The sequence below is a fragment of the Lissotriton helveticus genome, chromosome 1_1 (assembly GCF_964261635.1).
Source record: "Lissotriton helveticus chromosome 1_1, aLisHel1.1, whole genome shotgun sequence".
NCBI lineage: Eukaryota > Metazoa > Chordata > Amphibia > Caudata > Salamandridae > Lissotriton > Lissotriton helveticus.
The window spans coordinates 1862047583-1862073139 of record NC_136057.1 but is presented as its reverse complement, the minus strand read 5'-3'; the positions used below and the strand labels follow the sequence as shown (position 1 = coordinate 1862073139).

Here is a 25557-nt window from a genome sequence, read left to right as displayed (position 1 = left end):
TTATTTTGCCTGGATCTATAGTTGGGTATATGGCCTTTCGTGCGTCTTCAGGGTGGCACAAGGGGCGGAATGCAGGAATTGGAGATATGTTGTAGTGTAGTTCCTAGATTCCCAATAGGCTCTGCGCATTGGAATAATATATCCTATAGATTTGACATAGGACTTATGTCAATAGGTCTCTATGGAATATACTAAACTTAATAGTGAGTGCCAGCTAGCTCAGAGGTCACTAGAAACTTTCTCGAATTATTAAGAAGGGATTTGTTTCTGACAAGCTCATAAACATGACAACTTTGTTTCCCAAGAATAAGAATATATCTCTGAGTCATGGAAACAATAGATAACTATTTTACTTAGTCAATCGTGCATGCTTCATTTCTACAGAGTTGCAGAGAAATAGAGAGATTTATTGAACAGTCTTCTTTCTCATGCAAGAGAGGTGAACTGCTACAATCGTTAGACAGAATGCAAAGTATAATGCGTACAGCGTAAACAGTAATATTAAATAATACTGTAAGAGCATTGTGTGGTTTCTAAGCCATATAAAAATACATACATAAATAACAGTCTAAAATACTCAACTGGTTCTTCTAAAATATGCCTACCCCAATGTACCTAACCTAAGTCTAGTACGAGGGAAGAAGTAAGTATTGTTTAGCATAGGTTTTGTTTTTGCCAAGAATCTACCAAAGGTTTCTCTAGGCTCTAATCAGCTCCACACCTTTTTAGAATGAAGGAGGTCTGGTATCTCTGTCTCGGGACTCTATTTCCCAACACCCCGCAAGGGGAGTCAGAAACACTGGAGCTGCATTCTTGGCAGAGAAGGGCAGCTTTCTGATCAGTGCGTCAGCTGGAGAGTCGGCTTCCTTTGGCACTTGCTGTAGCGAGCTGCTTCGGGCAAGTAGGTCTTCTAACTGCTCAGAACCACCGTATCTTGCTATAGCAAGTGAAGGTATATTTATACCTTGAAGGTGTTTAGGAATGCCATAGTTGACATAAAGTCAGGGATATGAACGTCATGAATGAACCCCTGGGGAATAGTTGTTCATTGTAAAACTAAGTGAGTTCTTGGAGAAATCAATATTCAAGCAAGGGGAAGTCCATAACGGCTTAAGCTGGTTCTCCAAGAAATCGTTAGGACGTTTGGTGAACGGATGGAAGTAGCCATGCCTGTATTTGGGTAGCATGGGCTATGCCCAAATAAGGGCTTGCTTTCTATGCCTTTATAAGGGCAACGTGAATTGTACCTATATAAGGGCATGAATCGGAAAAATTCAATCAGAGCCTAAAACACCACACAACACCCACTCCACTTTCATATGTACGACCTTACTAAGTTCTAAACATGTTAAAAAATATCTAAACATGATGTGTTAAAACCCACCCAAAATACGTAAAAATGCATTGGTACTGGATGTATACGAAAAGAGCATTGTGCTGTGCGCATTTAAAGCAATGTTTCATTCTAAGCATATATGTTCACATTTGTAAATGCTGTCTGAATAAATCATGAAAATATACATTTATGAAATGGCTCATAAATACAGAAAAGAAAAGCTGAAACCATTTCATAGCGGATTACATAAACTGTATGAATGTGGACTAGGTCAAATATTGTCTCTGGAAGTTTTCAAATAATTCTAGTTCTCTATGAATAGTTCTACTGTAAGTAGATTAATTTGTGCCAATGTCTAACACACATTCTTCTCTGCATAGCAGGCAGCGAAGAACAGGTAAGATGCAATCTTGCCAAATTGGTCTGAATGACAGAAATCATGTGGTATTTAATTCTCTTAAATGAGTTAATCCCAAAATTTGGACGATGCGCTCACGACACTTCATTGCCAGTAGAGTTGTCTCCATGGTGATTTGGGTGAAAAATAGCATCCATGCAGCCAGTCCTAAAATGAGAGGCAATGCGCCAAACACATAATGCACAAAGTTTGAAAATATTCCTAGGACTGCTTCAAAGGGTGCTAACAGTCCCGAAAAAACTGTATTAAATACATGTACAATACCACTCATATCAGACATGTTTACGGTACAACTTAACATTTCTGAGAAATGTATAGGGCAGTTTGTAGTTAAGAGGGCATGTATCTCTGCAGAAGTCCTTGCTACTTGCAGATCATAGGTCTCTTTGGCCAAGGTCAGTGGCACAGTTTTTTGTAAAAGAATGGCTTTCATTATGCTTAAAGTATCAATTTGTAAAGAAGAGATGTTCAGTGAAGGCCATAACGGAAACTCCAGGTCTGTCTTGGTTTTTGGAACCAATACTTGCATACAGCAAGTGACCCTAGCAGACACAGTTACGAGATAGGGTAAACTTGGCAACATGCCACAGTAGCTGTGATCGTTCAACATGAGGTAACTTCAATTAGAAATCTGTCCAAAAATGGCATTAATCATCACAGCTGGTGAACCTTGCAGGTGGCAGGATAAGTTGTTAGAGGAACCATCGCAGGCCCCATGTAAATTAATACCCTGAAAAAGAGAGAACCGCTTAGTGCGTTTTCACAATTTTTACCACTAAGAAACACTTCTTTCCACCCACTCCAACATCTGTGTGTGTATGGTAATTCCCAGGATGTCTTGATGTATTCTTTACCCAACCTTTCATATGTGCCTGCAGGTATATGTTTTAGGCAATACTGAAAATGGAAAATTGTAACCGGCAGAGTGATTGTTCTGTGTATTATCCAGTCAATGGCTGGTTTTTCAGCGACTGTAAATGGCAATCTTTCCAGTTTTTCAATGCTCAGCACCTTATAGTCTAATCCCCTCTGTGCCAGTTTGATCTGTTTATCAGTGAGATTGAATTCGAAAACAGTGACATAGTATTGATTAAACGCCAAGGTACATAGCCTAAATGAAGGTTTTGTAACGTCCAGCCTAATAGCATGATAGAACGTAATTGCGACTGACCATGTTGCAACATTACCAAGCCCTGTTCCATTATGTCTATGGCAGAGGATAATATGCTGTCCAAAGAATATATTCTGGACGACAGAGTCGTTAACCCATTCTCAACTACAGAGAGAGTTTTCTCTAAATTAATATGATCAATTTCTCGTATTCGTTCTGCAGTCTCTGCTTAGGTAATCTTCCATGCTTCATTATAAGCAGCATAGATACCGGCATATATTAAACATTTATGATGCAGTTTAGTAGGTGCTTGCAAGAAGTCCCTAAGATCAGTGCCATCTTCAAGTAAAGATAAGTGTTGTTTTACATCCTTGAGTGTAGATCTGTGTAACCAGTCAAGGCACCGTTTCCCTACACTGTAGGTTGTTACTATTCCTGGATGCTGTCTCTGAACATATCTCAGAACTGGCCTAGTGAATGTGAACCCCCATGTTTTATTCAGGAATCTATCTTGACAGTTGTTTGTGTCTGTGGGCCACATTTACCATTTTCTCCAATCTGGATCTGCTCTGTTGTGATGCACAATAGTATGCACGTCGACCTCCCCCTCTGAAGTGTTACTGCTATCAGGTGTAGGTGTAGGTGTGGATGGATTGTTTAGGTCTTTTATCTTGGCTAACCCAAGACAAGATGTCTGTTGGACAGTGTCATTCAAAAACATAATTTGCTCTGGGATAATGCAGGCTCTAAATAATGCTTCTTATCCCTGCACTTGCCAGTCTTTTGTACCCCAGACAGTTTTTGTCTCAATGTTGTCTTTCCAAAAGTCAAAACCTAGTGAAGACAGCTGAGAATAAAAGGCTGCAGAATAAATGTGTTTGATATTAGTAAGCATACTTTACATTCCTGTCTTATTAACATTCTTAAAGTAAAATGATTCTGGATCTGAAGTATTAAAACTTGAAAAGTATGGAAATGTTCCCAAAAATGTTTTTGAGCTACCCTTTGGTGGCGTAGGACAAAGTTCCCATTGGTTATACATGAGTACATTTCTAGGATTTTCAGATTTGTGCAAGAAATGATGACCATAGTGATTATAACAATACATTTATTCATAATCTGATGAACCTTCTAAGTATTCATGATTTGTAAACTTTGCAGACATTTCTAAGTCTGACATCATATTATTAACAGTTTCGAAGACCCAATCATCAGAAAAGGTACTAGATGAAACAAAGTCATTCAAGGAAATCTTGAACTGGTGTGGAATCTTCAACAGCTCCGCAGGGCGAAAAATGTCATAATCAGTTCTGTGCCAAGCCATACCCCCTGGTATAGGAACGGCTGTGATGTTCACTGATGATAAGTCTCTTTGGTCACGATGAGATGATTTGTGTGGCTTGAGTAGTAAGTTGATGTTCTTACTTGCTGTGTCCTTTTTAACATATCTTCTGTTTATCATCATTCCCAAAGTTATTACCAGAGTCAACCAAAGTAGAAGAAAAAGCAGACCCAACACAATCCAAAGTTCAATCCATGGTGAAACAAGATTAGGTAAGTCTTTTCCAGATGATGAAAAAAGTCATTTGCTTGTTCTTTGAAAGTTCTTTTTACTGGAGTCATTTCAGGTTCGCTGGGATCCTTGGAAAACGTATCAAAGTTAATGAAATAGCCAGAGGCAGTTCTGTCAATTGTTGGGATTGCATCAGGATTTGTTGAAATCGCTGGAACCACTTGATCACTTGATACATTTGTATAGTCACATTCTATTTTATTGTAGACAGGTGTTTCTTGATGAACTGTTAATTGGGTCTCGAGGTACAAGTTCCATAGCTTTCTTGCATAGTCCTTCTTTTCGCACTGTAGATTCTTCAAAGGTGATGAGTCTCTTAGTCTGAACCTCTTGGATAGTAGCCAGATTATGGTGTCTGCTACATTGGTGGAGTCCACTTGGCCTACTGCTTAAGATCGGCCACATGATGTGGTTTGACCAGGTCGATGGACACGAACCTGTTCTCCTTTTTACCAGCAAGGGGCGGCAGTAATACTGTTCTTAATCCGTGGATTGCTAGGACAAGTACTGGTTGTCTGTAAAAAGGCCCAAATTCCTTCTTGTCTGCAATCTTTTCTCTGACTAGATTCCCAAGCTTAGGAACCCAGACAGGCCTTGCTGGGAAGGTTGATTTCTCTTCAGTGGTTGCTGGCTTCAGGAACACGTTCTTATTTCATTTAAGTGCTGTAAAACAGCCAAGTGGTCTTTGATATCAAAGGGTTTTTGGTCGACCACCGAAGTCTGACAATCGAGATCTGAAATTAACATTCTGGTCCCAAAAAGGAGTTCATATGGAGTGATATACCCTAGAGAACTTCTTGGCAGATTGTTAAGACTACGTTGGACACTTATTAGATGTTTGACCCACCCGTCACCCAAGCCTAATACCCTAGCTCTTATAGATTGCTTTATGTCTCGTTTTTTCTCTCCACTACCAAATTTCCATCAGGATGGAATGGACTAGAGTACTGCAATGCAAAGCCCAAACTGGCCATGGCCTCCTTGTAAGCTCGAGAGCTAAACACAGGATCCTGGTCAGAAGGTAGCTTGCCGACTACGTATGTGCCGATAAAGACTCGCAAATCTTTTTTAACAGTTTGAGCGTCAGCCGAGCGCTGAGGCCACATTCAAATGAACCTTGAACACGAATCCACTGAGGACATGATATATTTATAGTTACCATCCCTCTGTAAGGGACGCAGTGATCCAGGTAAATGCAAGCTAATGGTTTATCCGAAATGAACAGGGGCGTCTGCGCAGGACGTTTCACTGTAGAGACTTTCATCTTTTGGCAGATTTCACATTTCAAAACATAGTTTCTGGTTGCTTTCCTCATGCGTGGCCACCAGTATCTCTGTTTTAATAATGACACTGTAGCGGAAACACCTGCGTGTGCAGAGGCGAGCTCTTCATGTGCTGCTAAAATTAGTCCTAATCTATGTTCCATGTTTGGAATTAGCCAATGAATTCCCTGCAACGTGAATGCCATCACGTTGATGACTCAGTGTATGTATCACGTGAGTGTTTTGTAGTCTTTGTCGTAACTGAACTACTTGTTCCCAAAGCAACTTATGCTTGATTGTGCCAACTTTTGCAGCTTTGTAACCGTTCTGAACCCGGTTTTGCAAGTATTCATTGTAAGATTGAACACAATAATACGAATCGCACACTATGAGTGTTGGGAATTCGCAGTCCGTATTTTCAAGCGCCATCTTGAATGCTTGTAGTTCAGCTCGCTGAGCTGTACAATCTCCTAGAGACTGAGTTTTAGTGATCATTGGTCGGAATTTGCCATCGCTCCAAAGACCTTTAACAATCGCGCACGTAGCACTATTGGCTTGTTTACCCACCGTAGTGGGTTGAGCTGATTTGTCAGTGTAAATTATACATTCATACTGATCAAGAGGCAGAATTTCAGTAGGCAGAGGACATTCTTGTTCGTATTGTAGAAATGCTTGTGTTTTCAAATATGGGTCAAAAACGTATTCAATGACTGTGGCAGCAAGAGAAATGACCCATGGTATCCATCTCGGTTGTGTAGAGCTTTAGCATTTGGAATGCTCGCTTTTGTCACTACCTCTAAGGCAGGTACAGGTGTAACGACCATAATGCGCTTACCCTGTGATAAGGCTCTCTCGTTTGCTACTTCAGTTTGAACCGCTGTCAGAATTTTTTCTGTTGCAGTGAATTTCATTTCTGCCTGTGTGTACAAGTGTGATTTGTAAGCTATTGGTACTTTTTCACCTTCGTTAAAAGTTAAGTACGTGAATCCGCATTGTCCTGGAATGATTTGGATCACTAAGTTGCATACGCTTACGAGTGTTTGCAAATGTTTTGTTGCTAACATGTCTGTTTGCAATGAACGCAAAATTTCTGTGTGTTTTTGTGTACAATTAACTGTTCTGAAATCAGGTTTGATTAGTTCGTAGAGAGGTTTAACCCTTTCTGGGTAATTTAGAATGTATGTTCTTCCGAAATTCAGGAAACCTAGAATTGACAGTAAGTTTTTTTGCGTTTTTGGAGGTTGGAGCAGCACAAATTTCTCTAGAAAGTTTGCTGCCAGGCTTTTGTCTTTACTTGAAAGTTCATATCCTAGTAATAGGACGTTGAGGTTGGCAATTCCTAATTTCTTAATATTGATTTTATACCCTCAGGGGCGAATCCCAATATAATGGTGTTCACCCTGTTCAAGTGCCTATCCAGGTCATCGTCTGTTAGATAGATGTCATCCACATATAATGATGCATCATCATCATAGGTTTGTAGTAACTCTGTTACCCTTGCTGAGAATAATCAAGGACTATTCTTGAATCCCTGTGGGAGACGACAGAATTGACCCTGTGTCCCCATAATTGAGAAAGCGGTCAAATACCTACTTTCTGGTGCAATGTTTTGACAGAAAAAAATGTTAGAAATATCTAATGTGGTTTTATACTTTTTACGCACTATGTTATTCATTAATGCAGCGCTGTGTGCATTTTGTACTGCAAAAGTTTTGCAACAAGAGTTTAGATGTCTGTAATCCAATACTAGACGATACGTATTGTCTGGTTTGGATACAGGAAACAAAGGATTGTTCATGAACGAGGTGCATGTTTCAATCAACCCTTGGTATTCAAGTTGATCTAAGATCTCCCTGACCTGTATTTTGAGCTTCTTGCTTAACTGGGTACTGCCTTAGTGCAGTTGGTTGATTTTTAACTGGATTTTTATGGTGAGGAGACTCCTCATCCCATCCTACATGATTTTTATATAATGCAGGAGCCTGGGCTACTGCCCATTTCCTGGGATAAGTATATTTTAAATGAATTGGAATGTGGTTGGAGAAGGCTGGCATAATGATGTCTTCGCCATGTGGGCACACCCTGATAAATTGTGGTGGCCAGTCCTGTTCAGCTAGACAAATGTCATAACCCTTTGAAAGTCGCTTCCAAAAGAGTGCTCTCACTTTTCTTGATATGTCCCCCTCCATCCGGAGTGTTATTTCATATAACTTATGTGGACAACTAACCCTGGTATCTGCAGTTTCAACTTGAATGAACTCATTCAAGTCCACTGTCTCCAGATGATCCTTCAAGTTCTTGCGAGCTATGGTGACTTCTGCTGCGCTGTCCAACATCGTTTGAGCCCATTCCCCGTTCTTGAGTTGTGTCCTCAAGATCCTCAGCATGTCTGATTTTTAGACCTGCTACCTTCTTTATGGTGAATTGAGTTTTCTTATTTTTCTGAACGTATTGATCATCTTTGGACTTCACGCGTTCTTCCTTTTGTTTTGACCGTCCTCTTCTTGCGGATTTCTGTGACGAAGTCTAAAAGGTACGAGAGGAACGTGTATCAGTATCTTGATATCTATCAGGTTTTCTCAAATTATCCCTATTCCTGAGGTTGTACCTCCTTTCAGAGGGCTCCTTTTGAGGAGACCTACCTCGGGATTGAGAACGCTTCTCTTTATAAGTTTATTTGCTATTTTCCCACTTCTTCTTCATAGAAGTAGGAGTGTTTTTAGTAAAGACCTTTTCAGAACTTTCAGACAGTTGGGGTTTTACTGGTTTTCAATTATTCTGGCCAGTTCTTGTGGTTGCTCAGTTACATCAAATTCCCTTAACTTTTGGCGAATCGCCACGGATGCTGCTTCACCTTTAATATTAGCTAATATTATTGTTGAGACCTGTTTGAAATCTTTCAGTAATTTCATACCTAAATTTAAAGCAGGCTCTGCCCTGTATTAATTTTGAATCTATTTCAGGACGTCTGGTATTACTGCCATAGACGGAACACCATGTGTTTTAGTGTAAATTGCATCAAAGACTGTACCCCAAGTGTCGCAGTCCTCCAGGTGTGGTGCGATCCCCATTGGTAAACAGATTGTTAAAATTCTGTGCTTCTCATGAGGGGTAGTATTAGGAAATACTGCCTCGATCTGAGTCATTTTTTGAGCTATCCAGAATGGAATTTGTTCCCGTTTTGCAGGTTTTTTACCAACGACCGAATGTAAAGTCTGTGGTGTAATTTTATTTGTGTTCCCCTGGTAGGGGGGTGGTGGGATGCTGTGGAATTGGTATTGCTGGTTGGACTGTGAAAGTCTGCCTGACATATTTAACCAATTGTCTATAGATTTTGATTAGCTCTTTTAGTTGAGCTCGTAGTTCCACATCCGTCATTACATTAATTTCAGGATGTGGAGTATAGCTGGCTAATACCGGCCATGTTGCTCCTGGTCTACCTAGTAGACCGAGCCTGGTAATGTGATTTATATGTTTTAGGGCGCCTTTAAACCAGAGCGCATGCTCTTGGTAAGTTAGTGGAATTTCAATATCTAAGAAAGGAATGTATTCCGTTGGTGGCTCATCTTCTTTGTAGAAGTGAAACACATGTGTTCTTGGATCTGCTTCAGGGAAGACTATCCACGAATAGAATACCTCTGTCTGGTGATATTAATGTGCCTCTTTCACAAAAACTGCCCTACCACCTCTTGCTGATAGGCCATTTTTTATAGGTTTTATAGTGATGGCTGTCCTTAAATTTGGAGGAATGATTATAGCATCCTCGTCGGTTTCTTGTAAACCTGTTATGTTAAAAGCTACCGGATCAGCTGCAGCTCCACCGTTATCGGTGTCGCTATCCGTAATTTTGTTGACTGAAAAATTTGCAGAGCAAATTTCAAGGAAACAAAGATAAGGTGCACAATATTTTGGAACACTGCATACTTCAACGATGAACAAACCAAAACTAATACATAGGATTTATCGTCCTACTCAGCTATGGCGGATATTATCCTTTTACCCACTCCAGACGTCTATTGGAGTATTACGGAAAAAGGGGTCTCTGAGAAAAGCACGACTGAGTTACTTTATTATCTAGCGTTAAATTAGTGCCTTGCCAAACGTTGGGCGCCATGTAGTGTAGTTCCTTTATTCCCAATAGGCTCTGCGCATTGGAATAATATATCCTATAGATTTTACGTAGGACTTATGTCAATAGGTCTCTATCGAATATAATAAACTTAATAGTGAGTGCCAGCTAGCTCAGAGGTCACTAGAAACTTTCTCGAATTCACAAGAAGGGATTAGTTTCTGACAACAGCATAAACATGACAACTTAGTTTCCCAAGAATAAGAATATATCTCTCAGAGTCGTGGAAACAATAGATAACTATTTTACCCAGTCAATCGTGCATGCTTCGTTTCTACAGAGTTGCAGAGAAATAGAGACGGGCGTTTTCATTAAAAGATTTATTGAACAGTCTTCTCTCTCATGCAAGAGAGGTGAACTGCTACAATCGTTAGACAGAATGCAAAGAATAATGCGTACAGCGTAAACAATAATATGAAATCTTATCTTATCTTATCTTAAGTGAGATTTGTAGAGCGCACTGACACCATACGTTTCCTGGCGCTGAAAGAAAGAGTGCACGAATTGCTAAGGCGGATTAATCAATTAGAGTGAAAAGCCGGGTCTTCAAGGATTTCCTGAAATTCAGTAAGGAGCAGCTTGACTTGACTGACAAGGGAAGAGGATTCCATAACTTAGGGACCAATTGGGCGAACCTACGGCCACCAAATGTTTTAAGTTTAACTGCAGGGGCGACCAGCAGGTGGAGATGAGCCGAGCGAAGATTACGCACCGGACGGTGCCGCATGATCAGTGTTTTAAGGAACTCAGGGCTAGTGCAATGGAGAGCCTTAAAGGCAAGGCAGCCAATCTTGAAAGCCGCCTTTGCTCCACTGGCAACCAATGAAGTTTGCGCAATAGTGGCTTCGCTGATTGCCACTTTTGAATTTTATGGATGAGTCTGGGTGCCTGGTTTTGTATAATTTGGAGCCGGCGGAGCAATGATTGTGGGAGTCCATGGTATAAAGCGTTCAAAAAGTCAAGGCGGGATAATACCAGAGAGATCACAACCTGGACCAATGCCGCGTGCAGTAGTAGGTGAGCTATTTTGCGGATTTTACGTAGTTGAAACATGCTGGAGGAAATCACACCATCTACCTGAGCCTTGAGAGAAAGCTCCGCATCGATAACCACCCCCAGGCTCTTCACTGAGCTTGCCGGGGCAGGGGGGGAGCCCAGTTCCTTGGGCCAAAACTGGGGACCCCAGTGTGCTGGGCTATTATCAGGGAGGATAAGCTCCATTTTCCCTGGGTTTAATTTTAATAGATTATGGTTCATCCATACCTGTATATGGGTCATCACTGCTTGAAAACTTTTGGCAGCATCAGGGGAATCAAGAGGAAAGATGACCTGCAAATCATCAGCATAGTTGAACACTGTAATGTCCCACCTCTTGAGCGAGTGAATCAGTGGCCGGAGGTATAAATTAAACAAAAGGGGGGAAAGAGAGGAGCCCTGGGGGACTCCACAGGTCGTGGGTACCCTGGCAGCCATAAAGGGGCCCAGGCGAACAGCTTGAGCTCTGCCCGCGAGAAAAGACTCGATCCAGTTAAGGGCGGGGCCCTGAATGGCAGCCTGTCCGACATGGTGGAGAAAAATGTTATGGTCCACCGTGTCGAAGGCAGCCGACAGATCTAATAACATCAGGGCCTGGGGTAACCCTTTGTCGGCATTCCCCCTTAAGGCATCCAAAACTGTCAAGATGATGGCCTCGGTGGAATGGGCTGGCCTAAAGCCGGCTTGATTAGGTTCAAGATAGCTGGAACTCTCGATGAAATTGGAGAGCCATCGGGTGACATGCGCCTCAAGGAGTTTGGATAGATAAGGCAAGAGGGAGATGGGACGATAGTTGGAGGGATCAGCAGGATCCACACCTGGTTTCTTCAGCAATGGCACCAGGATGGCCTCCTTAAAGCAGCTGGGGACTGTGCCGGTGTTAAGGGAAGCATTCAACAAGGGGAGTATGCAATCCGGTAGAGTGAGACAGATGTCCCGAAGGACAGAAGGGGGGCAGCAATCATTAGGAGACCCAGATTTAACACGGGTCGCAAGCTCGGCCAGGGAATTAGGGTTGAGAGTAGGAAACTGAGTGAAGAACAAGTGATTAGTGGGGGAGGTGTCTGGTAAACCCAAGGGGGTCGGGGAAGGAATGGATTTCTTAATCTTGACTATTTTTTCAATAAAAAAGGAGTTCAGAGCATCACAGGCCTCTTGGGTTGGGACCTGGGTGAGGAGGGTTCTGTCATTCGTGGTGTGCTCATTCATAATTTTAAAAATTTCTTTGAGTTTATTGTGAGCAGAAAGAATTCTGTCAGAAATGTGTGCAGATTTGGCAAGGAGACTTGCGCCTTTGTAGTCTTTGCGGGCTGCCACAAAGAGCAGTCTGTCGGAGTTGGAGTAATTGTGTCTCCAGGTCCGCTCTAGCTAACGCACCTTCAATTTTTGTTCTTTAAGGGCACTAGAGAACCATCTGTGTGAGTTACTATGTCTAGTGCGTGGGAATTTGGTGAGAGGAGCAAACTGGTCACTGGCCGTTTTAAGCGAGGTGCAGATGTCACCTTCCATTACCTCGAAATAATACTGTAAGAGCATTGTATGGTTTCTAAGCCATATAAAAATACATACATGAAGAACAGACTAAAATACTCAACTGGTGCTTCTAAAATACGCCAACCCCAATGTACCTAACCTAAGTCTAGTACGAGGGAAGAAGTAAGTATTATTTAGCATAGGTTTTGTTTTTTCCAAGAATCTACCAAAGGTTTCTCTAGGTTCTAATCAGCTCCACATATTTTTAGAATGAAGGAGTTCTGGTATCTCTGTCTCGGGACTCGATTTCCCAACACCCCGCAAGGGGAGCCGGAAACACTGGAGCTGGATTCTTGGCAGAGAAGGGCAGCTTCCTGATCAGTGCGTCAGCTGGAGAGTCGGCTTCCTTCGGCACTTGCTGTAGCAAGCTGCGTCGGGCAAGTAGGTCTTCAAACTGCTCCGAACCACCGTATCTTGCTATAGCAAATGAAGGTATATTTATACCTTTAGAATGCCATAGTTGACGTAAAGTCGGGCATATGAACATCATGAATGAACCCCTGGGGAATAGTTGTTGTTTGTAAAACTAACTGAGTTCTTGGAGAAATCAATATTCAAGCAAGGGGAAGTCCCTAACGGCTTAAGCTGGTTTTCCAAGAAATCGTTGTGATGTTTGGTGAACGGATGGAAGTAGCCATGCCTGTATTTAGGTAGCATGGGCTATGCCTAAATAAGGGCTTGATTTCTATGCCTATATAAGGGTTACGTGAATTGTACCTATATAAGGGCATGAATAGGGAAAATTAAATTGGAGCGTAAAACGCCACACAACAAGGTGTTGTTTCCACCACTGAGTTAATCCGGTTCGAGGGCCTAAGCTAGCGCTGGAACAGCTTGCTGAAGATAGCTGCGGCACAGACCGGCGGGGTGGGGGGGTGTCTCCACTCCTTACAGTGGGACATACATTTAAGAGGCAATGAGTTGCCTTCCCTGGGTAGGAAGGCACTGCTGTAAGAAATGAAGTTCTCCAAGCATAAAATAGCAACTATTGAGGGACATGTAAGATAGGGGTCAAGGATGACCCCTTGCTTAGTGAGGCAAGGAGCCCGGTCAAGGGAGGCCAGGAAGCCTCGCACAAAAGAGTTAACCACGCCATGTGTAAATTCACTGAACAGAGTAGACATTATTTGGCTAGGATACCCAGGCATGCGCTGGACCTGCTTGCTTTAGAAGCTGCAGCAGAGTCTTGGGAGGGATTCCTCCTCCTAATGTGCTGGTTATACACCTGGGGGGGGAATAATCTGGCATCTCTTGGGAGAAGGGCACTGCTTCAAGCATTGACGGTCACCATGTGTAAGTTTAGCAACCAGCTGTGGACCTGTGAGATATGGTGGTCTGAGATAACCCCCCGGCGTGTGTGGCAGGGCACACAATCAAGGGAAGCCATGGAGGTCTCTCGCAGGAAGGTTAACAGCACCATGAGGAAATTCACTTAGCAAAGGGGGTTTGGCTTCATCCATCATGGGTTACTGCACACAAAGTCCACAGGGTGTTTTGATGAAGATGGGGTACACCTGTCCAGAGTGGGTATGGACCTGCTCTTACTTGATCTGGGGGAGGCCTTAGAGACAGCAGGGTGTAAGTAATGAAGGCTATCTTGGTGGGGGGCTTGGGGTGTTGGTGGCCACACTCAGCGCTGTGGCGGAGTAACAGGTCGATCCAGAGGCAGTAATGTACATACGGGTACCCTCTGCAGGAGCACAAGGGTGCAAAGGTCAAATATCCACCGGGAGGTCCTCGTGTTGGACCCCGGAGGATCGACGGCGCCCCGTTAGTCCTACATGCGGGTGTGGACCTGAGCAACCGGGGGTTGTCTGGCAGGCTCCGTCCCCTTACGGTGCATGAGCAAAGGGATGGGCTGTTGGTCCACCAGTGGGATGGGTATTCCCTCCCCAAAAATATGGCAAACACCGTTGGGCAGGGCCACTGTGTAATTTGGCTCATCAGGTGGCAGGCGGCGAGGGGCTGCCTGCCCTGGGATCGCCCGTAAGATAACCCACCAATGTTGGCATAATTGTAATGCTAATAAACCTGCAGCAGTTTTCTCCACAAAGAAGGAGTCTTGTTTGGTTATTTCTCTAGGAGATTGCTGTATAGGGGGATGGTGAGTGTTGCCAATATTGGCACTAATGCCGCCTGGATTCAATTTGCTCAGCTCCTCTTCATGAGTGTGACCGTGGTTCAGCACTCTGCAGGCTTCACACGAAGTCAATAGATCAGCAAAGTCAGCAGAAGCAAAGGCAGGCTGGGCTCTGGACGGCTTGCGCCACCGCCTCTGAAGCCTTGCATAAACAAAGAAGGGCAAACAGATTTAACTTTCCAGATAGAGCCTACTGAGACAGCGCATGACTCATTCAACACAGCCCAGAAGGAGTGACCAAAGGCTGCCTTTAATCACCAGGCCTGCCTCCCCTAGCAGAGCCCACACTAAAACTTAATGCGGGCATAAGTCCAACCGCCTGAAGCTGGAGTCCTCTCATGACTCCAACACTCTTGTAGGAGAGGCAGAAAAACTGCCCTGGTAATTAACACCGTTTTAGCCAGTTTCATGGTGGTAGGAGAACAGAAACAAGAAACAACATAGTTTTACCTTTCATGAAGGCTGCTTCCTCAGGACTTCTGTAGATAGACAACAAGCATTCAACTCTACATAATTCAACACAGCGCCACACAAATGCACAACACACAATTCAGCGCCACACAATTCGACACCACACAACATAATTACATTCCACATAACACCACATCACATAATTCAACTCCAACTAATTACACGCTACTCAATACCACATACATACGCCGCACACTAATCCACTTAATGCCATATAACAACAATCCACATAAATACACTCCACACCATGCCACATAATTACACTCAACATAATTTCACTCAGTGCCACACAGTTCCATGCCACACTATTCAACTCCACAGAAATCCATTTAACACCACATAATTCCACTCCACAACACAATTCCACTACACTGTAGGGATCCCGAAAGGCTTATTGTCAGAGAAACAACCGGGTGCACAGCCTAATGTGAACGCACTGGATGCTGGCTAGCTAGTAGGAGGTGGTGCAACAACAAGAACTAAACATGGCTAGTGCCAGGGATGTACAGGTTATTAACCTCTCTTCTTTTCATCTCACTCCTGACATGATCTCACTACTAAGTAAGGGTCTTAATTTCAACCCCTATGCCACGGGGGATATTTGCAAATTAAAGATAGATCTCTTCAAATTTGTGAGGAATCTTAAACTAAAAAAACATTTTTCTGGGATGGAAAAGAAGGATAGAGAGGCTAAGAATATTCCTTCACTTGCTACTACTGACGCGTTATCAATAAAGGACATACAAACAACTCATCTTCTCTTGTCTTTAACTGAAATGGAGGATACTCCTTTCGATATGGACAGGTTATTAGAGGAGTTATACATTGAATCTGATTATAGCATTGCCAGTGGGCTTAAATCTAAATCCCGATGGATTCCTACATTACCTGGTGGCAATGCTATAGATAATTTCCACAAACGTGTGATTGAAGATCTTGACAACCTTAATCACCTGCGAAAAGACAGAATGTTTAAATATAGGGACAACCTTACTCATGGAGAGAGGCTAGCCCTATCTACACTTATTGACACTGAGTCAATCACTATCAGAGAGGCAGACAAAGGTGGCAACGTGGTGGTGATGGACCGCGTTGACTACCGACAAGAGATTCTTGACCAACTTGGAGACAATTCTTGCTACGAACGCCTTACCTATAACCCCATGGGTCCACTTACACTGGAGATAAACTCAAAGCTATTGACTTGGAAACAGTCTGGATTAATTAATGATGATGAATATCTTTATTTGAAAGTTTTCAGTCCATCTTATCCCTGGCTCTATACCTTACCAAAAGTACATAAGAATCTTCCTTTTCCACCAGGGAGACCTATCGTATCTGGAATCGGGGGGTCCAACAGAAAGAATAGCTGAATATGTTGATCTTTTCATTTGTCCCTTGGTGAGAAATTTACCATCCTATATACAGGATACTAAGCATATTTTAAGTACCTTGGCAGACATTCAATGGCAACCTGGTTCACTATTAGTGACAATGGATGTAGTGTCATTGTACACCAGTATCAACATGGACCTGGGTTTACAGGAGGTGAACAAACTCTTACACAACAGATCAGCCTCTCTATGGCAACACACTGTCATGTTATCCACCATGATGGAATTAATGTTAAAACATTTTTTTTTATGTTTGACCAAACTTGGTATCGTCAAAAAAGAGGTGTTGCCATGGGTTCTAAATTTTCACCCTCTTTTGTGAACCTGTTTATGGGCACACTAGAGTCTGATCTGATTTGGGGTAGCAAAGGAGCTCAATATATCGACTCCATTATTTTTTGGGGTCGGTATATTGATGGTTGCATTTTGATATGGTTAGGTTCGGAAGAACTTCTGAACAACTTTTTCAAACACTTGAATGACAACTCATGGGAAATACAATTCACAATGAATTGGAGTAGGACCAACATTGAGTTTCTTGATGTGGAATTTTATGTTTCCTCAAACTGTCTACAGAGCAGGCTTTTCAGGAAGTCCACTGCATGCAATGCCATCCTGCATGCGTCCAGTTCACATCCTCCACACCAAATTAACGCAATACTCTATGGTGAATTTCTGAGGGCAAGAAGGAATTGCAGTGAAGATTCTGAGTTTAGGAAATGTCTAGACAGTATGAAAGACAAATTTTCTGCAAGAGGCTACCCAGGTAGTGTAATACGTAAAGCTGTAAAAAGATTTGGGAAAGTGAAAAGATTAAACACTTTATTGGCACACACTTCCACAGCACCACAAACTGAGACTGTGAGGTTAATTACTGATTTCAATTCCCTCCATGGCACGTTACGTAAAAGCTTGACCAAACATTGGGGGCTCTTAAAATCGGAAAGGGCACTTAGAAATTGTATCTCTGACAAACCACAAATTTCCTTCAGGAGAGGCAATACACTCAGGATTAAACTGAGTCCTACTGTTCCTCTCAATACTACCACCACAACTTGGTTGACACAACACAGTGTAGGATTCTATAAGTGCGGTTTCTGCACTATGTGCAGATGGGCTAAACATGGCACCACGTATTTCACTGGTCCAGGGGGTGAGTCTTTTACCATCAAAACCAACATAAATTGCACAACGAAATTTGTAGTGTACATTATTGAATGTAACTGTGGCAAGTACTATGTGGGGAGCACTATCAGACCCCTCAAAGACAGAATTACTGAACATTTCAGAGCAATACACAAATGTGACCCCAAATATCCTGTGGCCCTACATGACGCAGCTTGCCAAAATGGAGAGAGCGATACACATGTAAGATTTTTCGGCATTGACATGGTTCCATTAGGAGTCAGAGGAGGGAACCGAGAGCTCAAACTACGACGCACAGAAGCCATGTGGATCATGCGCTTGCGTACAGTTGAGCACGGACTAAATTATGACCAGGAGATGCAGTACTTCTTGGGTGATTAAGTTAACACATAATGATGTTTAGGTGCTTTACTCTTTCTTGAACACCTATTAGCGTGACAGGTACATTGGACTTGTTTCTTTCACTTTCCTGCCATTGTCATGTTGCTATGATGAACGTTCTTTCTGCTGAATGGACAAATTTGAGACTTTACATCCACACTGAATGTTCCTATAACAGTTTGTTTCATTTGAACACGGGATGATTGCACTGAGTAATCATAAGAATGTAATTGGATATAGCAATTTTTGCCTCCACAATATGTAAATATACCATTTTCCACATGCAACTTTATGCCAGGATATGACAGTCACAAGAACTGTTTCAGTTTAAGCCATAACTGTGGCTTAAATTGATGTAATCATGTGTTACTTGCCTCCGTTTTAGTTTATACCTTTTACTTGTATGAGTTTATTGACCATTAATGTTAACGGTTTATTAGCACCTTCGATGCTACTGACGGAACCGTTCCGTCACGCCCCTCGGGTGGGCTGTGCTCATGACGGAACGGTTCCGTCACGGCCCGGCCGCCGCGCCTGCGCGGTGCTGATTTCATGCCTGCGTGGCGGGTTTCATTAAGCGGGCGCGACCGTGACGGAACGGTTCCGTCACAAGCACAGCTCACCCGCGAGCCGTGACGGAACGGTTCTGTCACCAGCGCAGGTGAGACGCGCACCCGCCCGCGACCGTTAGCGCTGCGGCGGTATGGCCGCCGCAGCGAAGGAGTTAAGTCACGTATGAGTGGGACCTGCACGTGGTTTTCACTCGCTTTTATTTACATGAGACACCTTCGTCCTCCCGAGGCCCGTCGGTTTTCAATCGCAACAGGGAAATGATGCATCGGCAATATCGACGTTAAGATTATTTCTCACTCAACCACCAGGGTTTCTACTCTATGTAACCTATCGGGATCTTTAATACAAGCTTTGCTTGTATTTCCTTATTAACAGTCATGATTCTTAAGGGTTAGCGTTCTAGTTCTAACGCTATACGTCACCGTGGCACGTCCTTCATAACGGGCCCATTTTCCGGGTCACGTGTCCAAACAGGAACACGGCCAACGAGGAGTACGCGCCTTCGCTGCACACATAGTCACTAAGGTAAACGCTCGGTTTTGAATCCTAGAGTTCCTTTCAGTATTATTTCGGACATTATTTTGTTTTTTTTGTAGGAATTTTGAACTGTATGTTGATACACTCATATCACATCCTTTCCCAGAATTTGGCGTCCTCTTCGCAGCGACTGAAGTCGTACCCGACTCCAGGCTGTTCTTTTGAGGCGTGATGCACTTTTAGGTAAGATGAACAACGGACAATGAAATGGTTTCTATTACTGATTGTACACTTCGACCACTTTTGTCTTAATGGGATCAAATGTTTAAACGTTACAGAACACAACTAGAATGAAATCCTTGCACATCACGGCATAATCAGAAGATTACAGTATTTGTCAACGAATTATATGACAATCCAAGATTGTTCTCCAGTCACCCCACACTGGGGTAAGTCATATTCAATCTTAGTTGTGGTGCCAGTAACATGTTCTTTTATGTTCAGTGATCTGTTGTTTAGGGTTTTACCCTCTCCGGTTCACGCGGTGGGCTGTCAGAAGGAACATAAGATGATGTTGAGACAGCCTCAGACTTTTTTAGTCTTGTGATTTTAGGATGTAGACTTTCTGGGTTTTTTGGATGCCTCAACTTGCTGTTATGTATGATTTAATATTTTTACGTTTGTGCGTTTCATTATCCACATTGTTTGACCCCTTTATAGTGTGGAGGTCACTTCCCTGCTCATTCTACATTGACGGTCTCGGGCCCGGCTGGGTCCGAATTATCACCAGCTGTGCGGTGAGCCTCATAGGATTTGTCTCTTATATACATTCCGTTCCCCATTGCCCCAGCATTCACACATAGGATTTAATATTGATGGGTTTTTCCTCCCTTTTGTCATTTGTTGGTATACATATACAGACCTTCTGGTTCTGATACAGCCCTATATAAGGATGTGCTTTCTTTTCTTAAGAGTCACAAATTGACGTGACTTTGTTTCATATCACTTTGGACGCAGTGAGAATGAACCGTTCACGATCAGTGGCACTCGCATATAGGAGGACTAACTATGCATGGTGTTATCTAGAGTTTTTGAGACCGCGCCGTTTCAATAAGTTATAGGTCTAAATGAACCTGCTGTATGGATTCACATGCTCACTTGGTCACCAGCACATTTATGAGATGGCGCCGTAGATGCACTTTCGACACGAATGCGTTTGGTTGCACAATGAAGTAACAAGGTGTAATGCTGATGTTTCACACTAGTGGAAGCATTGTAATTTTGTTTGAGACCGTGTAATGCTGCATCAATGTGATTGTACTGTTGCACATGGGATGCTCCATTGTGACTTATTTGTTTTTTCAGCCCTGAGGATTCGCAATAGCGATGAAACACGTGTCGGCTGGCTGTCTTACACAATAAAGGACTCCATCGGACTACTCTCCCACTGGAGATTCCTATTATTTTCTGTTGCTTTGTTTCTTGTACATGACTATTGTTTGTTACATAACATGTGATTTACTGTTTTTGAGTGCATTGGGTAACCCCGACAATTCCACTACACACTACATATATCCAATTCACAACACATTATTAAACACCATACCATGAAATTCAACAGTACACCACATACATAAGCTCCACTACAGAACACTCCACAAGACAAAATACCATATCACATAATTACATTGTAAGACACAAAATCTGACTCCACATAATTCAAATACTAAGGGTTTCCACTGAGTGTATTCAAACTGCTTTCACGTGAACTTTGACTTATGAAAACTCGTGGATGTGCCAAACCCATCCCAGTTTCTACTGTCTCCAAAAATCTATGCTGCAAAATTTGCCACAGCGCAGCGCTGAGACATTCCTGATACGTATTCCCCGGTATTTTGAAAAGTAACCAACATTTCGGAAAACTTTCAAAGCAGAGAGGGAGAGGGAAGGTGAACGTTTTTGGCTCTGGCTGAACTAAGTAATGCCAACATCTATGCTCCAGGTGTGGTTGTGTACATAGAGCGTTGTACATTATCGTGTAGAACATTAACCACCCGATTGTATTGCAACTCCCTGCGTTTAGACGGCGGGTTCTGATTTCTGCAACCCCTGAGTCACCGCCGCTCTCTTACGTCGAGGTGGTGCCCTTGAAGGACCTCTGAACGTCTCCCCATATGCGCTTTTATTGTTATCCAGGCGACACACAGATCTTTTCAGGCAGAAGAAACTAAAATAATAAAAGGTGTGGTTCCTGTACAGCTCTCAGAACACCCCAACGTCTTTGAGGCTGCCATCGAACTCCAAACTGGATATGGGACTGCCACATTGGATGGATAAGAACAGTCCGAGCTGCGGGCTGTTCAACGTGCTGCCACTTGTATAAATTTAAAAGGCATTTGCCCCCTTTTGAAAAGGCTGAGCTGACACTCGCGGGTGCTTCTGGCTATTAAAAATGGCTTTCAAGTGAACCACAAATGACGAACTGGCGCCTATCACAATTGAAGAAATAAATCTACCTTGGGCCCCTGGGTGCACAATTCCGGTCATTCGCTCGTTTTATTACTACACCGAGTTTGGTAGAGGTGCTTAAAAAAAAGGCAACAACAGCCTAATAAAACGCAACATAATAAAATGCAACAATCTTAATGCAGCACAAAATTGTGTCGCACAAATCAAACTTTGCAGAATAATGTCTGGAAGACAATAAGACACCCTTACCTGTCCGGCGCGGAGGGCCTTCCACTGAGTGCAATCAGACTGCTTTCCCGTGAACGTTGTCTTATATAAACTGGTGAATGTGCCAAACCCATCCCATTTTCAACTGGCTTCAAATACTGGCTCCAAAAATCTAAGCTGGATTGATTTTAATGAGCTGTGTGGCGTGCGTGCGTGTGCGTGCGTGCGCGCGCAGGGTCGGACAAGGTCAGAACATAGGCTTAGAAAAAGTGGCTTGTGTTAGTAAAAGAGCCAATTAAAAAAAGTCCGGGGTTTATTTACAAACTCCTTGCGCCACCCTTACCTCACTTTTCCCATGTTAAAAATGAGCAAAAGTGGCACAAGGGGCTTGTAAATCTGCCCCTACATGTTTACAAATCGGGGCAGTTTTAAACTTGTAAATCCATTCAGTGTTTTGCAAGGTATGGAAGCGGGCATGGCAAACTGACACAGCAGACCATAAAACAGGCGCACAAAGAGCAAATAAAATGGCCCACACACTGACCTTTTGGACACTGTCTGAATGCCCTATAAGCCAATCCGACCCCTTGTGTAAGCATGTATGTGTTTGTGTGTGTGTAATGTGTATTTGTGTGTGTGTGACTCTGTATGTGTCCATGGTTATATGTCCGATTAATGTAGTCAGAAATCCCGGCTGACCTAAAGACATTAACACTGTGTCTAAAATTGTTTACAAAAATGTCCCACTGGGTGTAGATAGATCTTATACTCTAATTCCAATGGCGTGATATTTTTGTAGAAGATATTTAGGACACCCAAGTGGGGCTAACTTCCAAATGTCCCAGGGGGCCTAAGCAAAAGGGCACAAACCTTGGATTTCACCGGAAGAGATGTCACATGTAGGCCCTGAGAAAAACCAGTGGACAGATAAAAAAGGAGTTTAAAAACAATACACCAAAGTCCTTTTTAAAAAATGCAGATTTAGTACCTCCGACTGCTGGTCTTCCTTTGTGAGCATACCTGGGCGAGGTAGAAGAAATCTACTTCGACAGCGCGAACTCGACCCGACGGTACTGGAGCGCTGTACATGAGCACCGGTTATGTTACACAAGGACACATTTAGGCACGGGGATTTCAAGGGGCATATTATCAAGGGGGGCGATAGGCAATTTTCGCCGCTTTAGCGGCCTTTTTCGGCCACTAAGCGGCGAAAATTCTATTGCCCTATTAGCAAGCTGTCGCTAACAGTAGTTAGCGACAGCTTGTAGGCGATAGCGAACGGTTTGGGGCCCGCCTTGCATGTCAGCGATATTTATCGCTAATGACATGCAAAGTGGGTGTACCCAACCTGTTAGCGACTGAAAGCAGTCGCTAACATCGCTATCGCCTATTAGCAAGGCAGGCGTAGCGATGGAAATATTTGCGCTAAACGCGAACATCTCATAATACTAACACCTGCCCAGACCAGTTCTTAGCCATGTTATCCAATGGAAGGTGGATAATATGGCTAAGAGCATTTCGTCGCGAATGCGTGAATATCGCTGTATTCTCAGCGATATTCACGCATTTCGCCTCTATCGCTGGATAGTTTTAGCACAATGGAGAAAAACGTTGCTAATAGCATGTTTTCTCCGCTAACATATACAGCGATAGGCAGTGATAAAAAAAAATGCGCTAAGCGCATTTTGTGATAAATATCGCTATTCCTTGGTAATATGCCTCCAAGTGATTTGCCCAGAATCACAGGATATGGGTGTCACGCGACCCCGAGGTTCGAACCTTGGTTTCCAGCTGGTTTCCAGCACCAAAGTCGGTAATGTTGCCGACGAACCACGGGGCATATTATCAAGCGGCGATAACTTTAACACCAGTCCTTGATAATATGCCCCAACATCCTCTCCCCTTCAACACATACACAAAAATATGACCCGCTGAAGCTCTAACCTGCTGTCATGAAGTACTTCTGTTACACAACTCCGTAATTTATTTGTAGCAAGCATTTTAGGGTGACCAGACGTCCAGGATTTCCCCGGACAGTTCCGGTGTCCTGACGCCTCCCCTAATTTTAAATACATGTCTCGTTTTTTTGGACAAAGCAGGTCTAGTCATCCTGCAAAGCAGAGTAAGGTTAAAAGGTGTGACCTCCTGTCAGAGGCGCATCCAAAATCTGAAACCTTTAATTATTCCTTTAATTATTTTTTTCCCTCTGGCAGCACAGAAGCAGTTCCTCTGCAGCTGTCAGCAGAAAGAGAAAGGGCGGAGGACGGCAGGGGGGTGCAGGGTGGAGGCACTGCCATAGTTCTGTACATGTGTGCTATTTTACGCAGAAGCCAGTTGACTTGGGGACCTGGCGGCCCCCTGCTTAATCCACGGATATTCGGGTGAGTCGGGAAGGCTGGAGTGGGGTTGAAGAACGCCAACCCCGCCACATAAGACTGCCCGAACACAAACCACTACATATGGCGGGAGCGGGGCAATAAGTGTTGACAAAATAGCGTAAGCAGTTTGAACATCATTTTTTGCGATGGCAGAAGCAGTGGAGTTGGCAGCAAGAGTCACGACTGCAGCCTGCAGAGGCACTGCTTTCTTCAGAAATGAACCCGAGAGAACCTACCGCTCAGGGAGACAGCAGAGTGCTAGGGGGGACGCTGCTAAGTAAATTGAGGAGACTGTAAAGTTAACTAGGGCTGACATTTCCATATGGCGGGATGCTGTTTGTCTGAAAAAATATATAGAGGTCGGATAGATCTCCAGAGGGCTACGAATTATGATCAGCCTCATCTACAAAAACCCACATCCGGATTTAAGAAAAGAGTGGGTTGAAAGTAACACAGACAGCTCCATTAAAATGAGGGTAATACTAATTAAGCATGCCGAATTGGAGAGAAGCAATTTATTGGACCAAATTAAACAGAATAATGAGAAAATAAGTAAGGACGAAAACCAAGACTAAGTCGCCCAATTAAAAAAAGAAATAAAACTATCGTAACTAATATTGAACTTACCCAGGATGATGAGAGGGTACCTTCCCCGGTCTCTCCTTTTGTCCAGTTTTAGATTTCAACTAGCACACACGAGGGTGGATTTATATAAATTCATTCGTAAATTGAAATTAAGGACAGTTTTTGAAAATGAAACCAGAAACTAGCCAACCAGAACCCATAGAGAAACTTGCTACAGATGACCTACAAGTAGCAGATGCACAGGGCTTAAGTGTGCTTTGTCTTTGGATACTGTCAATGAGGATATTCCGGAACAGAATGAGATACAGCAGCTAGAAACAGGAGGTATCGATATAGGAGAAGGGGGCAATACTGCTTTTCGTTGCACAATCCTAGTATGAATGACAGCATTGAGGTATTCTCAGATTTTATGTCCACTGAATTAAAAAGAATACAAAAGAAACTGTATGTGAAGACAAGATTAGCTGGAAGACAAGAGAAACAGTTGAAACAGGTGGTGAAAAAATGGTGTGACCAAGAGGACTGTGTAGTATGGTTGTCTGATAAAGGGGGTAACGAAGTTCTCTGGGGCACGGCAATGTACATGAGAGAAGCCTACTCGCAATTGAATGATAGAGAATGTTATACATGCATTGCCAAATCAGAGTATGAAGAGTGAAAGTGAAGTATTATATCCAACTGACCAAGTGGAAGAATGACAGTTTGCTAAACTGGGATGAATGGAACTTTCTAAAGCAGGAGGAACCAAAAAAAACAGTGTTCTACCTTATCCCGAAAATCCACAAAAAATTAAACTACACCTCCAGGGAGACCCATAGTTGCAGCTAATGATAGTTTGTTTGAGAATACGTTTATCTACATAGATCATTTCTTACAACTTATAGTTTGAAACCTTCCTTCATACATAAAAGATACCACTGAGTTCCTGAAGATCATTTT

At 43.0% G+C, this 25557-nt stretch overlaps 1 protein-coding gene across 1 annotated transcript in view; it reads right to left on the bottom strand.

Moving 5' to 3' along the window:
• Positions 1 to 21771, bottom strand: part of LOC144754069 (flavin-containing monooxygenase 5-like) — a 413291-nt gene extending 391520 nt beyond the window's left edge. The window contains exon 1 of the mRNA XM_078641598.1: positions 21698 to 21771. The gene's annotated coding sequence lies outside the window, so the exon portion shown is untranslated. The remainder of the gene's footprint in view (positions 1 to 21697) is intronic.
• Positions 21772 to 25557: the final 3786 nt, after the last annotated feature.